The following is a 13,667-nucleotide window of genomic DNA, read 5'->3' as shown; positions in this document are numbered from 1 at the left end:
CCTGTGCTCACAACCCTGCAATGACTCCCCACGCTCCTCAAGCCCTTGCAATGGCTACTTTGGCCCTACATGAGCTGTTTTGCCTTAAATCTCTAAGCTCATCCTGTCCATTTCCCTCCCTTGCTTCATTCCAGTTACAGAGTTTTTTTTTTTTTTTTTAACACATCTCAAGCAAGCTCTTGCTGTGGGGACATTTTCTTAACTATTCCTTCTCCATGAGTTGTTTTCCCCTCAAATTACTATAGCGATCATCCTTACCTCTGCCATGTGTTTGCTCCAGTGTCGTTTTCTGAATGAGGACTAACCTGTACACACAATTTAAATCTTTCCCTTTCCCCATCTCACCTCTCACAGTGCCTGGCCATCTTTGATTTTTTCCTCCAAATCATTTGTCTCTTTCTAATGTACCATATTACTTGACTTGTTTTTACCTATAAATTTCCCTGTTCATTATCTGTCTCTTCTCACTAAATATAAGGTCCTGGAGGGCAGAATTTTTTAATTTTTTTTTTTACTTTTTTTGTGCATCAATATATCCTAAGTGGCTTAGATAGTGCCTGACACATGGTAGGCACCCAATACAAACATGAAGGATACATAAGTAACTGCACACATGGGGTAGAAATCAGAATTATTTTCTGATACTGACCCTGCCATTAACTAACCCTGCCATCTTGGGAACATAAATAGACATTGCAGGCACTAGTTTCCTTATCTTAAGTAAAATGAGGAGATTTGAAAAGTTTCTTTCGGGTACTTAAGTTCATTGATTTTCTGACATCAGTATAATATAAATGCACTCAGTGCAATTTCTGAACCTCTGGATTTGTTTTACAGATAATATAATTATAATGAGACAAAAATCCCAAATCGAACAGTTGTTTTAGTAGTATCCAGCGTTATTTCTGGATATGTAATAACAACTCACATGTTTGCTTCCATTGCATAGATGTGTTTAGAAACTGATCATTTCAATTAATGAGGAAAAAAATGTTTACCTGAGGGAAAGGAGGATAACCAAAAATATATTTCTTTAAACATTTCTGCAGGCTACTTGCCACTTGACCTTATTTCATTTACTATTAGTTTGCCATCAGTAGAATAATCAGATTCTTTAAATAAAATTTTCCAGCAAATACATGATATTCCATAGAAATTCATTATTCTGTACATGATTATTTGCCAAATTGTATACTTATTGTAGATGTAAAATATATAGACTATCACTTGATGTAACAGGGAAGTCTAGCACACAGGAAAGGCTCTTGGTTTGCTCCTTACTGAGGGGTCTTTATAATATTTTCAACTAATGACTATTATTAATAAACTGAAAAGGACCATAAGAATAGAGTAGGTATGTTTCAAATTATCAAGATCCAGAGATTCTGGCCCAGATATTAGGTACAAATTTTCAAAGGTCATATATTTGATCAATACTGAACGAAGAATTAGAATATAGAACTCCTGTGGTGAGGTCAGTGAAAATCTATCCCATCTCCTTAAGGAACTCGGTATTGAATATAAAATCTATAGAAAAATAAATCAATGTGTGTGTCCTTTCCCAAACTCCATGTGCAAAGAATCATAAATTATACATACAGTAGGCTTTTTTTTATTCGTTATTCTTCACAACTTTGTTTTCACTCTTCCTTGCAGATTCAGTAAATGTCTGTCCTATAATTCTGCTATTTACTTCTGACTTAGAATGTTGAGTTGACTCATAGTCAAAATGTAAATATGGCCTTCAGAAGAGCACATTTTCTATGTAGGTCACAGATTACATTGTGAAAAGGCCATTTAAAAAAGTGATGTTATTAAAAGCATGGCAATGATGATAAGCCTCATTGCTTTTGTGATGGAGAGAAATTTGACATGTTTGCTGTTACCAGTATAGACTGACCTGAGTAGGAATGGCAATGGGCCCTGAATTGGAGATTTATGAACATCCCTATCACATTCCAAGCTTTAAAAATTCACCTGTGTCACTGCTAGAAACTCATTGCCATCAAAGTAGTTTCCAGTAAACTGTTGGAAGCAGTTAATTCCACAGAAGTTTCTGCTCAAAATAGCATTTTAATCACGAGTCTCACAATTCTGGCAGCATCTTCTACTCCTTAACCCCATTCCTCCACCTTCCTCCCATTTCTGTTACTTTCCCTGGTTCATTTTTCTTCCCATTTAAAACACACACACACACACACACACACACACAATGGAACACTATCAAGAAGCATAAGGCCAAGATACCCAACAATGAATCTCTTTAAAAAATCTATAGTTTCATTCAACTTTGTGTGAAAAGTTGGAGAATGTGATTATCTACATATTGCTGTCATCTGAAGAGAATTCCAAAATACTTAGTTTTGAAAAAAAAAAATGCCATTTGGCAAAACCCGTTTACTCATGAAAAGTAATTGTGGTCAGACATATTTAGCTTATATTACTGGCATTCATCTTGAAGTTCTGTAAATATTTATAGTGAATTTAAATGCATGTAAATACTGTATACCGTTTCAGCAATTTAATGGGATTCATTTATAGGACATGAAAAAAAATGGACTTAGCTGCCACAGTTCAAAGAACTGAAGATATTTTTTCATTTATTTCCAAATGTGTATGTTTCAGAATAGTGGAGTCCACATGGAAAGAGAATGTGTGCATGCTTCTATGCAGAATGTGCTTTAGATGTGCAGTTTTAGATGTAGGTATTTGAATGGGATACAAAATTGGGAACCTGGGCTCTGGGTTGAAACAACTTTCCTGTCCTTGGCATTTTAATGAAACAAACAAACAAAAAAGAATATTGAGGTTTGGGACCATAATAATTGTCCTGTTTTTCACTTAATATTGCCTGTGTCATGAAAACAATCCTCAAGATTCTATTCCTACACCGACACATGTATATGTGTATACATGTATAAAAATATACATATTCATTCTGGAGCAAATTGTGATAAATATTTGATCACAGTTTGAGAGATATTTTAGTTTGAAAACTAATTAAATTAAAAAAAATTGTATTTGGTTAACATATGATAACATGTTAATGTGAGCTTTGCAGGGCTGGTTTTTTTACTGTGTGCTGTTTCTCTCCATACCAACATCAGGAAGTACACATTTTATGAAAGATATTATATAATCAAAAAAATATGTAATACAGTTATCAAAATTGAATAGGTTACCTCATACACCAAAATAAATATAGATGTTTTCTTTTGATACAAGGCTTTTAAACAAATAAAGCAGTTTCATATACACCCAGGTAAAAAAAAATTAAATTTTAACACATTGCATCCAGAACCTTTGGCACATCATTTCATATAGTTAAGGTCAAAACATTTCTTTATTAAAATGTATCTAAATTATCTTTGCAACGCCTCTAATATTGTTTTTCACATTCAAAGATCTGTTCTTTGTAAGACTGGAGTGTGTGTGTGTGTGTGTGAAAATGTAATGAAAAGAACCATAGACTTTTTTTCTAATCTAATCTAAACTTTGTTCCAACTTACCATTCTCCATTAGCAAATAAATTACTTTCATTTTTAGAGTAGGTAGTCAGCATATTTATAAGTTATGACCTGAAACTCAATTGAAAAATCTTCATATTAAAGTGCTTGGATCCATGTCTAGAGAAGGCAAGGCTAAGTTTCAGTGGTTTTTCAGCACAGAAGGGGTTCCAGTGGGCACGGTGGGTGGCTGCTAATACTTTCCTACGTGTGCAAGATGGGTTCTGGTCTTGTCCATGGCTCCAGACATCCCAAACACTGCATTTTCTCTGTCAACCCTATTGTGCCAAGTCAGTACTGCAAGCCACTATTTATTTTAAAAAGTTGATAATGACTGGAGTCCTGGGGAGTGCTTTCTAGTGATAAATACCCTTGGAAAATGCTGTTTCCTTTGTTGCTATTTTTGTCTCTTCGGTATTACATAATAGCAAGCATATTCTAAGGAAAGGAAATAGCTAGGTGTTTGTAACATATGTCACTCACTGTTTCCATTCCCATCACGGTGTGGAATGTTTAATTTCTAAACTCTAAGTGCCTAATGACTACTGGTTATTTTCTCTTCTCTGCAAACATTACCTGTTCAGTGGCAGTTCATGGAATTCTGCTCATAGAATAAACAGTACTATGTGAACCCCCCTCAGGGTGTTCTCCCTGTCTTGGTTGAACAGATAATTTCTAAGTTACTTTCCCACTTAAAGATAATATGATTTTATTTGGATGCCAGGGCCGCCAAGGTTGGGTTTTAAGAAAACTCTTTAATTGCAGTTAGCATTCTATAATTCCTTCTAGCGAGATATGTCTTTAACTCAATAATCATCCCTTCCCCCACCATCAAAATACAGTTACTACTTGAAATACTACTTGTTAGTAAGTACTATGTTAATATAAAGAACATTACTCTCAGAAAGAGAGCGTTTAAACAAGACAGAGAGGAAATTAAGAATAGCAGGAGTTTATATCAAGATTTTTAATGCTGTCCTTGAATGCACTAGTCTTATAATTCATTTGCTATAATTCTTATAATTCATCTGCTATGCCCACATATCTCATTTCATAGCATAAATGTTGTAAGTAAATAGCCATTTCAGTTTCAAGACTTGGATTGGGGAAAAAAAATGTCTGATTTTAGAAATTTCAAATTTGCTCCTTCAGTAAAGGAGAGAACGCCTTTATGTTGATAACTTCTTTTGTCATCGTTGCTTTAAATTGTAAATTTCTCCCTGCATAAAATTTTCTACATGTGAAAAAATCTTGTTTTATATCAAATTCTTTTAAAAAATGAGGTGCTTGATTATACTGTTAAGTATAATTTTAAACAGCATTGCAATTGGGCTTTTCTTCTGTCCCTCTAGGTGTGACTAGTTGAGAGGATATTTAGGTCACATCCATTGTACTGTAATAAAACAGAAACACACTCCAACATCTAATGTTAAGAAAACAACATTTTCAGAAAAACAGGCTAATAGCTCCTAAATTGAAATGCATTCACTTATCTAAGGTGGTTCACGAAACTTACCTAAAGACATCTATCTTTCTTGTGACTATAGACGTGACAAATGAAATTGGTAGGCAAATCAGAATAAGAAAAAGAGTAAATTTGAACTGAGGTACATAGGAAAATATGTAATATCTAGAATAACTATAATCAGTAGAAGCTTTAACCCAGAACTAACTTGTGGCTTAACAATTAAAATAGGGGTTTGCTTTAAAAAACAAAGCTCTCTCAGGGGTGCCTGGGTGGCTCAGTTGGTTAAGTATCTCACTCTTGATCTCAGCTCAGGTCTTGATCTCAGGGTCGTGAGTTCAAGTCCTACACTGGGGGCTTAAAATAAAATAAAATAAAATAAAACTCTGTTTTACTTAAAGATAAAACAAATACACATCTACTCCCTCAATGAAAATGACTTTCGTCAATGTAGCCCTTTTTGTTTAGACCAAAGTTTCTGCCCTAAGTCACAGGCACTTCCTTCCTTTACTCTTCATTTCTGGAGATTTCCTCATCACTAGTGATAGCTACTGGCAAAAGATGAAGTCTAAATAGAGATGATACTTAAAAACTGATTTAATAAAACTAGGAATGTACTCTTGTTAAAGGAGCTATTTGATAAACAGAGCACAACAAATGTTCACCACAGGAAGTAGCTGGAAGGGCTTTTTTAGTTCATTATCTGATATTGAGTCTAGAAGGATTAATGCAGTCTTTTTGGTATGTCATGTACATTTTTGATTGCAGTGATTAGAACCATGATTAAATGACCTCACACAAAGCAATGGAAGAAAAACAGAGCTTGCCCTCTGGCTTACATTTGTATTGTTGTTGAGGTTTCTATGCTTTAAATATGGTATAGCTATCTTCTGAATACTTTTTAGTTGTCTGAACCATTTTGACCATAATTGTACTAATATATTACTAGTGCTTTGAATATTTTGCTTTAATATATGCAACAGTGTGATTCTCTTAGCATAAAAGATTTTGTATTAAAAAATAATTTAAAAAATAAAACAAAATAATTTAGTAGCAAAATGTGTAAATTGAGATTTTTGCAAAGGAAACAGATTGGTTGGCATTGTAATTTTTTAAGAGTATTTTGAGATAAGATGTGGAAAGGATACTTGGTGAAATTTAAAAAAATGATTGAAAATAAAAAATTAAAAAGAAGAAATACTTCCTAACTCATTCAATGTGGCCAGCCCTACCCTAACATAAAAATAGAAAAAGACATTATAAGAATGAAATGTGCTATCAACATAACTCATGAAATTTGATGCCATAATTCTGAACAAAATCTTAACAAACAAAACCTAGCATTATATAAAAAGTGCAATATATCATACCTAAATCTGGTTTATTCCAGGGATGTGAGATTGGATTAACATATGAAATTAAAATAATTTACTATATTGAAACTAAAAGAGGAAACCATATGTTTGTCTTAAAAGACACAGAAAAAACACTTGGTAAAATCCAACATCCATTCCTGATAAATGCTGTCAACAAAATAGGAATAGTAGAGAACTTCTACAACTTGGTAAAGCATACTTACAAAAGTTTTACAGTTATCCTCAGATGCAGTTTTCACTGATGAGAAACTGAAGATGACACAAAGAAATGGAAAAACACTCCATGCTCATGGACTAGAAGAACAAATATTGCTAAAATATCTATACTGCCCAAAGCAATCTACACATTTAATGAAATCTCTATCAAAATACCAATAACAATTTTCAGAGAGCTGGAAAAAAGAATCCTAAAATTTGTATGGAACCACAAAGACCCTCAATAGACAAAGTGGTCTTGAAAAAGAGAAACAAAGCTGGAGGCATTACAATTCTGGACCTTAAGCTACATTACAAAACTGAGATCATTAAGACAGTATGGTACTAGCACCAAAAAAAAAAGACACATAGATCAATAGAACAGAATAGAAAATCCAGAAATGAACCCACAACTATATGGTCAATTACTCTTCAACAAACTGGGAAAGAGTATCTAACATGGGAAAGAATATTAATGTGAAGAAAGAAAGTCTCTTCAACAAATGGTGTTAGCAAAACTAGACAGTAACATGCAGAAGAATGCAACTGAACCATTCCTTACACCATACACAAAAGTAAATGCAAAATAGATGAAAAATCTAAATGTGAGACAGGAAATCATTAAATCTTAGAGGAGAACATAGGCAGTAACTTCGTTGACATTAGCAATAGCAACTTCTTACTAGATATGTCTTCTGAGGTAAGGAAAAGAAAAGCAAAAATAAACTATTGGGACTACATCAAGATAAAACACTTCTGCAACGTGAAAGAAACAATCAACAAAACTAAAAGGTCACCTACAGAATGGGAGAAAATATTTTCAAGTGACATATCTGATAAAAGGTTAGTATCCAAAATATATAAATAACTTATCAAACTCAACAACCAAAAAACGATCTGGTTTTAAGTTGGGCAGAAGACATGAATAGACATCTTTCCATAGAAGACATAGAGATGACCAATAGACACATGAAAAGATACTCAACATCACTCATCATCATGGAAGCACAAATCAAAACCACACTGAGGTATCACTTTATACAAGTTAGAACTGATAAATTTAACAACTCAGGAAGCATCAGGTGTTGTTGAGCATGCAAAAAAAGGGTAACACTCTTACACTGTTGGTGGGAATGCAAACTGATGCTGCCACTCTGGAGAACAGTGTGGAGGTTCCTCAAAAGTTAAAAATAGAATTACCCAATGATCCAGCAATTGTATTACTAGGTATTTACCCAAAGGATACAAAAACATGAATAAGAAGGAATACATACACCCTGAGTCTATAGCAGCATTATCAACAATAGTCAAATTATGGAAAGAGGCCAAATGTCCATTGACTGATGAATGGATAAAGAAGAGATGATATATATATATATATATATATATATATATATATATATATATACAATGGAATATTACTCAGCCATCAAAAGAATTAAATTGTGCCATCTGCAATGACATGCATAGAGCTAGAGAGTATTATGTTAAGTGAAATAAATCAGAGAAGATCAAATACTATATGATTTCACTCATATGTGGAATTTAAGAAACAAAACAAATGAACAAATCGGAAAAAGAGAGGCAAACCAAGAAACAGACTCTTAACTATACAGAAAAAAGTAATGGTTACTAAAGGGGAGGTGGCTATGGGATGTATTAAATAGGTGATGGGTATTAAGGAGGACACTTATGATGAGGACCGGTTATTGTGTGTAAGTGAGGAATTACTAAATTCTACACCTGAAACTGATATTACACTCTATGTCAACTAATTGAATTTAAATAAAACCTTAAAAAGAAGGTGCAGTTTTCCCACAAATTGACTTACAGTTTTAAATCCTAGCAAGGAATTAAAAAATTGGCCAGCAGAGTTTATAATATATATCGAGAGAAATGCAAATGATCTACAATAGCTGGAATAATTTTGAAAAGAAAGAACAAAATCAGATCAGGGGACTAGAACTATCTGACTTCAAGAGTTATTATAAATCTGAATTGTTCAAGACAGGATGGTATTATCAAGTAGAAAAATAAATCCATGTAAGTCAATAGAAAGTCTATTGACCCAATGAACTTTTAACAAAGATGCAAAGGCAATTCAAAGGAGACATGGTAGTCTTTAAAAAAAAATGGTGCTGGAACAATTGGATATCAATATGTAACAGAGGGAGAAAAGAAAGGAAGGAAGGAGGGAGGGCAGGAGGGAAGGAGGAGAGAGAAAGGGAAAAAAAAAATCCAGCATCTATGTACGCTGATCTTACACAATATACAAAGGTTAACTCAGTGGATCATAGGCCAAAATTTAAAGCATAATACTTAAAATATCTAGAATAAAACACAGAAGAAACAAATGTTGGACCTTGTAGTTAGGCAGATTTCTTAAATATGACACCAAATGCATGATTTAATTGGTATACCAGATAATCAAAAATTTAAAACCTCTGCTCTTTGAAGGATAATGTTAAGAGAATAAAGAAATGAGCCACAGACTTGGAGAATATATTTGCAAAGCCTATGTCTGATAAAGGACTTGTGTCCATAATAAGTAAATATATAAAGTCAAAGTCCAATAATAGGAGAACCATCAATTCAAATGGACGTGCTAACATTTGAACAGACGCTTCAACAAAGACAATATAGATATTACAAATGAGCACAAGAGAAGATGCTGAATATCATAAGTCATTAGGGAAATGCAAAATAAACCAGTGAGGTTTAGTTACACAGCTAGAGTGGCTAAAATTTAAAATAATAACCACACCAAATGTTGGCAAGAATGAGGAGAACAGAAACTCTTCTACGCACTGTAAGTGGAATGTAAAATGCTACAAACGCTTTGGAAACAGTTTGGCTATGTCTTAAAAAATATTAACCTATATTTATCGATGATCTAGTCACTTCGCCCTTCCTATGTGTTTACCCAGAGACTGTGTCCATATAAACTCTTTTAAACAAAAGGTCATTGCAGATTTATGGTAACAGCCAAAATGTGGGAGCAACCCAACCTATTTCAACCAATGGGTGAAAGGATTAAAAAACGTTGTATGCATCTACAGAATAACAAACACTCAGCAGTAAGAAATGAACTACTTATACACACCATGACATGGATGAGTCATAGGTAATTATGCTGAATAAAAGAAGTCATAAAAGAGAGTATATATGGGATGATTTTATTTATATAAGACTTTAGAAAATGCAAACAATCTACGGTGATCAGCAGATCAGTGTTTAACTGGGAATGGGATATTCCACCGGGCATGAGGGAAACTTTGGGTGTGGTGGATATGTTCCAAATCTTGATATGGTCATGATTTCATGGGGATGTGTGTGTGTGTGTGTGTCAAAATTTACCTAGCTTTCACTCTAAGTATGTGCAACTTATTGTATGGCCATTATCTCTCAATGTGAAATACCATATATTCACTATAGTAAATCTAAAATCTAAAGGGTTTTGTATCATTTCTAAAACAAGAGAAAGGATTGGGCTAGTTTGAGCGAGTAGGTGCTCCAGGTTAAACATTTGTTTATCGGAGACCATAGATTTCTGTCCCTGATTGTTTTATCTGGTTTCTGTTTGTAGCAACTAATAGGGAAAACTCTAAAATGCGTCAATTCATTTTTGGAAGGAAATGCAACACATGAAAAGCTGTGCTCTGGGGGAATAACAACTGCATATAAATTCAGGCTGCACCACTTGATAAGTGTGTAACTTTGCTCAATTTACTTATTCTTTTTAACCTTCGTTTTCTCATCAGTAAACTATCTTAATTACATGACTCTGTAATCTATAAAGCTAGCTTCAAGCTCTGAGCATGCCGACGTGCACCTTCTACAAAAAGTTTGAAGTTGCCGCTTTAAATTCACAAGGTGACATATTCACCCTTCCCTTCCCCCTAGTGAGCTGTGTTAGGAAGATTAATCAGGGAGTTCTGGAGAGAAGAATTAGGTGGTGCAGACTCGAGGGTTGAAATAAGAGTTATGCAGATGGAGGGGGGCAAGGAGAAGCCTCTGGAGACATAGGCATTTTGGCAGAGTTGAATGCAGTGAGGGGTAAGCCATGGGGAAAAAAGTGGAAAAAAACTACAAAGAGACCAATGTGAGTGTAAGCTATGCTTTTTGACCCAAGAGTTTGAGCATGGAGTGAGTAGCAGGATGTGGGAGAGGTAGGCAGGTGCTAGATCATGTTGGACCTTGTAAGACTTTGTAAAGAGCCTACGAGTTTTACTTATTGCTTAATTCCAAGTAGGTAAATCATAAGAAGGCTTATACAGGACAGTGGTCTGACTTTTAGGTTTAAAAATATAGAGTAGTTGTTGGGTACAAATTATGAGAATGTGAGAACGTCACCAGGGAAACCAGTTCTCTTGTGGGTCTGTGGACCAAGCAGTCTCTCTCACTCTCTCTCTCCTCTCTCTCTCTCTCTCTCTCTCTCTCTCTCTCTCTTTCTCTCGCTACAAAGTTCAAAACTTCCCCATAGTACAGGAAAAAAATGTACAGAGTTTATTCTGAGAAGTTGTCAGTTCACCTTTCTATAAAAGTTTTGCTATTATTCTTTTCTGTTACTCAGCACTTGAGGATGTTCCTTTGCCAATTGCATGCAGGCATTATTTAGAAAAATTGGCGTTTTTATAACATGTATGCTTCTTAAGTCTAAGACAGTACCTACAAACAAATAAGTAAAGAGGGAAGGAACTGAAGTATTTGATCAGCAGTAACCATAAAGGTATTTTAAAAAAGAATCGTTGATAGAATATTTTATTAGCCGCCAGTGTAAAACATTTACGTACATTATGAAATGGTCACTGGAATAAGTCTACTTACCATCTGTCACCATAAAAAAGTTGTTACAATTATTACTGACCATATTCCCTATGACATCTCCATATCTTATTTATTTTATAACTGGAAGATTGTATCTCTTACTCTCTTTCACTTTATTTCATCCATCCCCACATCCCCTCTCACACCCAAATGTTTTTGGTATCTGTGAGTCTGTTTTGTTTAATTTGTCCATTTGTTTTATTTTTTAGATTCCACTTTTGAGTGAAATCATACAGCATTTGTCTTTGATTTCTTTCACTTAGCATAATACTCTACAGTTCCATGTATATTGTCACAAATGGCAAGATCTCATCCTTTTTAGTGGCTGAGTAATATTCTATTGAGTATATTTGCTATATCTTCTTTACCCATTCATCTATCATACACATTTAGGTTGCTTCCATATCTTGGCTATTGTAAATAATGCTCCAGTGAACATAGGGGTGCATATATCTTTTTTTAAAGATTTTATTTATTCACGAGAGGCAGAGACACAGGCAGAGGGAGAAGCGGGCTCCATGCCGGGAGCCCGATGTGGGACTCAGTCCCGGGTCTCCAGGATCATGCCCTAGGCTGAAGGCAGCACCAATCCACTAAGCTACCCAGGCTGCCCCATAGGTCTTTTCAAATTAGTGTTTTTGTCTTTTTTCAGATAAATACATAGAAGTAGAATTGTTGGATCATATGGTAATTCTATTTTTAATTATTTTTAGGATCCTCCACACTGTTTTCTTTCTTTCTTTCCTCCATGAAAATTTACATTGCCAACAGCAATGCACCAGGGTTCCCTTTTTCCTATATCCTCACCAACACTTATTACTTCTTATCTTTTTGATGTCAGGTGTAGGTGATATATCATTATGGTCTTGATTTTCATTTCCCTGATGGTTAGTTATGTTGAACATGTTTTTATGTGCCTGTTGATCATCTGTGTATTTTCTTTAGAAAAGCATCTATTCAGTTCCTCTGCCCACTTTTACAATCAGATGGTGCCTTTTAAAAAATATTGAATTGTATGAGTTCTTTATATATTTTGGATGTTAGCTTTTATCAAATAAATCATTTGTGAATATTTTCTCTTGTTCAGTGGGTTGCCTTTTCATTTTGTGGCTGGTGTTCTTCAATGTGCTTTTAAAAACTTTTCAGTTTGATGTTGTACCATCTGTTTAGTTTGCTTTTGTTTTTCTTGCCTATGGAGACAGTTTCAAAGCAATATTGCTAAGACTAATGTCAAGGGGCTTACTGCCAATGTTTTTTTTCTAAGCGCTTTATGGTTTCAGATCTTAGATTAAGGTCTTCAATATATTTTGTTTATTTTTGTATACAGTTTAAGAAAGCAGTCCTGTTCATTATTTTGCATGTAGCTGTCCAGTTTTCCCAACACCATTTATTTAAGAGACTGTCTTTTCCCCATTGTATATATTCTTTTAAAAAAAAAGTTTTGTTTATTTATGTTATAGAGAGCATGTGTGCAAGCATGGAGAGGAGTGGAGGGAGAGGGGATGCATACTCCCCGTTGGGTGGGGAGTCTGATACAGGGCTCGATCCCACAACTCTGAGATTGAGACAAAACCAATAATCGGATGCTTGCCTGATCGAACCACCCAGGCTCATAGATTAATGGGCCATGTAAGTGTGGGTTCATTTCTGGGTTTTCTACCCTATTCTATTGATCTATGTGTCTTTGTGTGTGTGTGTGTGTGTGTGTGTGTGTGTGTGTGTGTGCTAGTTCCATACTGTGCTGATGACTACAGCTTTGTAGCATAGTTTGAAACCTGGGGTATAAAGGCCATTTTAAAATTTAACCCCTTGGAGGGGAGGGGCACGATGGCGGAAGAGCAGGGTCCCCAAATCACCTGTCCCCACCAAATTACCTAGACAACCTTCAAACCATCCTGAAAATTTACGAATTCCGCCTGAGATGTAAAGAGAGACCAGCTGGAACGCTACAGTGAGAAGAGTCCGCGCTTCTATCAAGGTAGGAAGACGGGGAAAAAGAAATAAAGACTCAAAAGGCCTCCGAGGGGGAGGGGCCCCGTGAGGAGCCGGGCTGAGGCCGGGGCGAGTGTCCCCAGGACAGGAGAGCCCCGTCCCGGAGGAGCAGGAGCTGCACCAACCTTCCCGGGCGGGCGGAAAGGGGCTCGCAGGGAGTTGGAGCAGGACCCAGGAGAGCGGGGATGCCCTCGGGCTCCCGGGGACACTAACAGACACCTGCGCCCCGGGAGAGTGCGCCGAGCTCCCTAAGGGCTGCAGCGCGCACGGCGGGGACCGGAGCAGCTCGGAGGGGCTCGGGCGGCG

This window comes from Nyctereutes procyonoides, unplaced genomic scaffold (genome assembly GCF_905146905.1).
Source record: "Nyctereutes procyonoides isolate TBG_1078 unplaced genomic scaffold, NYPRO_anot_genome, whole genome shotgun sequence".
Lineage (NCBI taxonomy): Eukaryota > Metazoa > Chordata > Mammalia > Carnivora > Canidae > Nyctereutes > Nyctereutes procyonoides.
Note: the sequence above shows the minus strand (reverse complement) of the source record.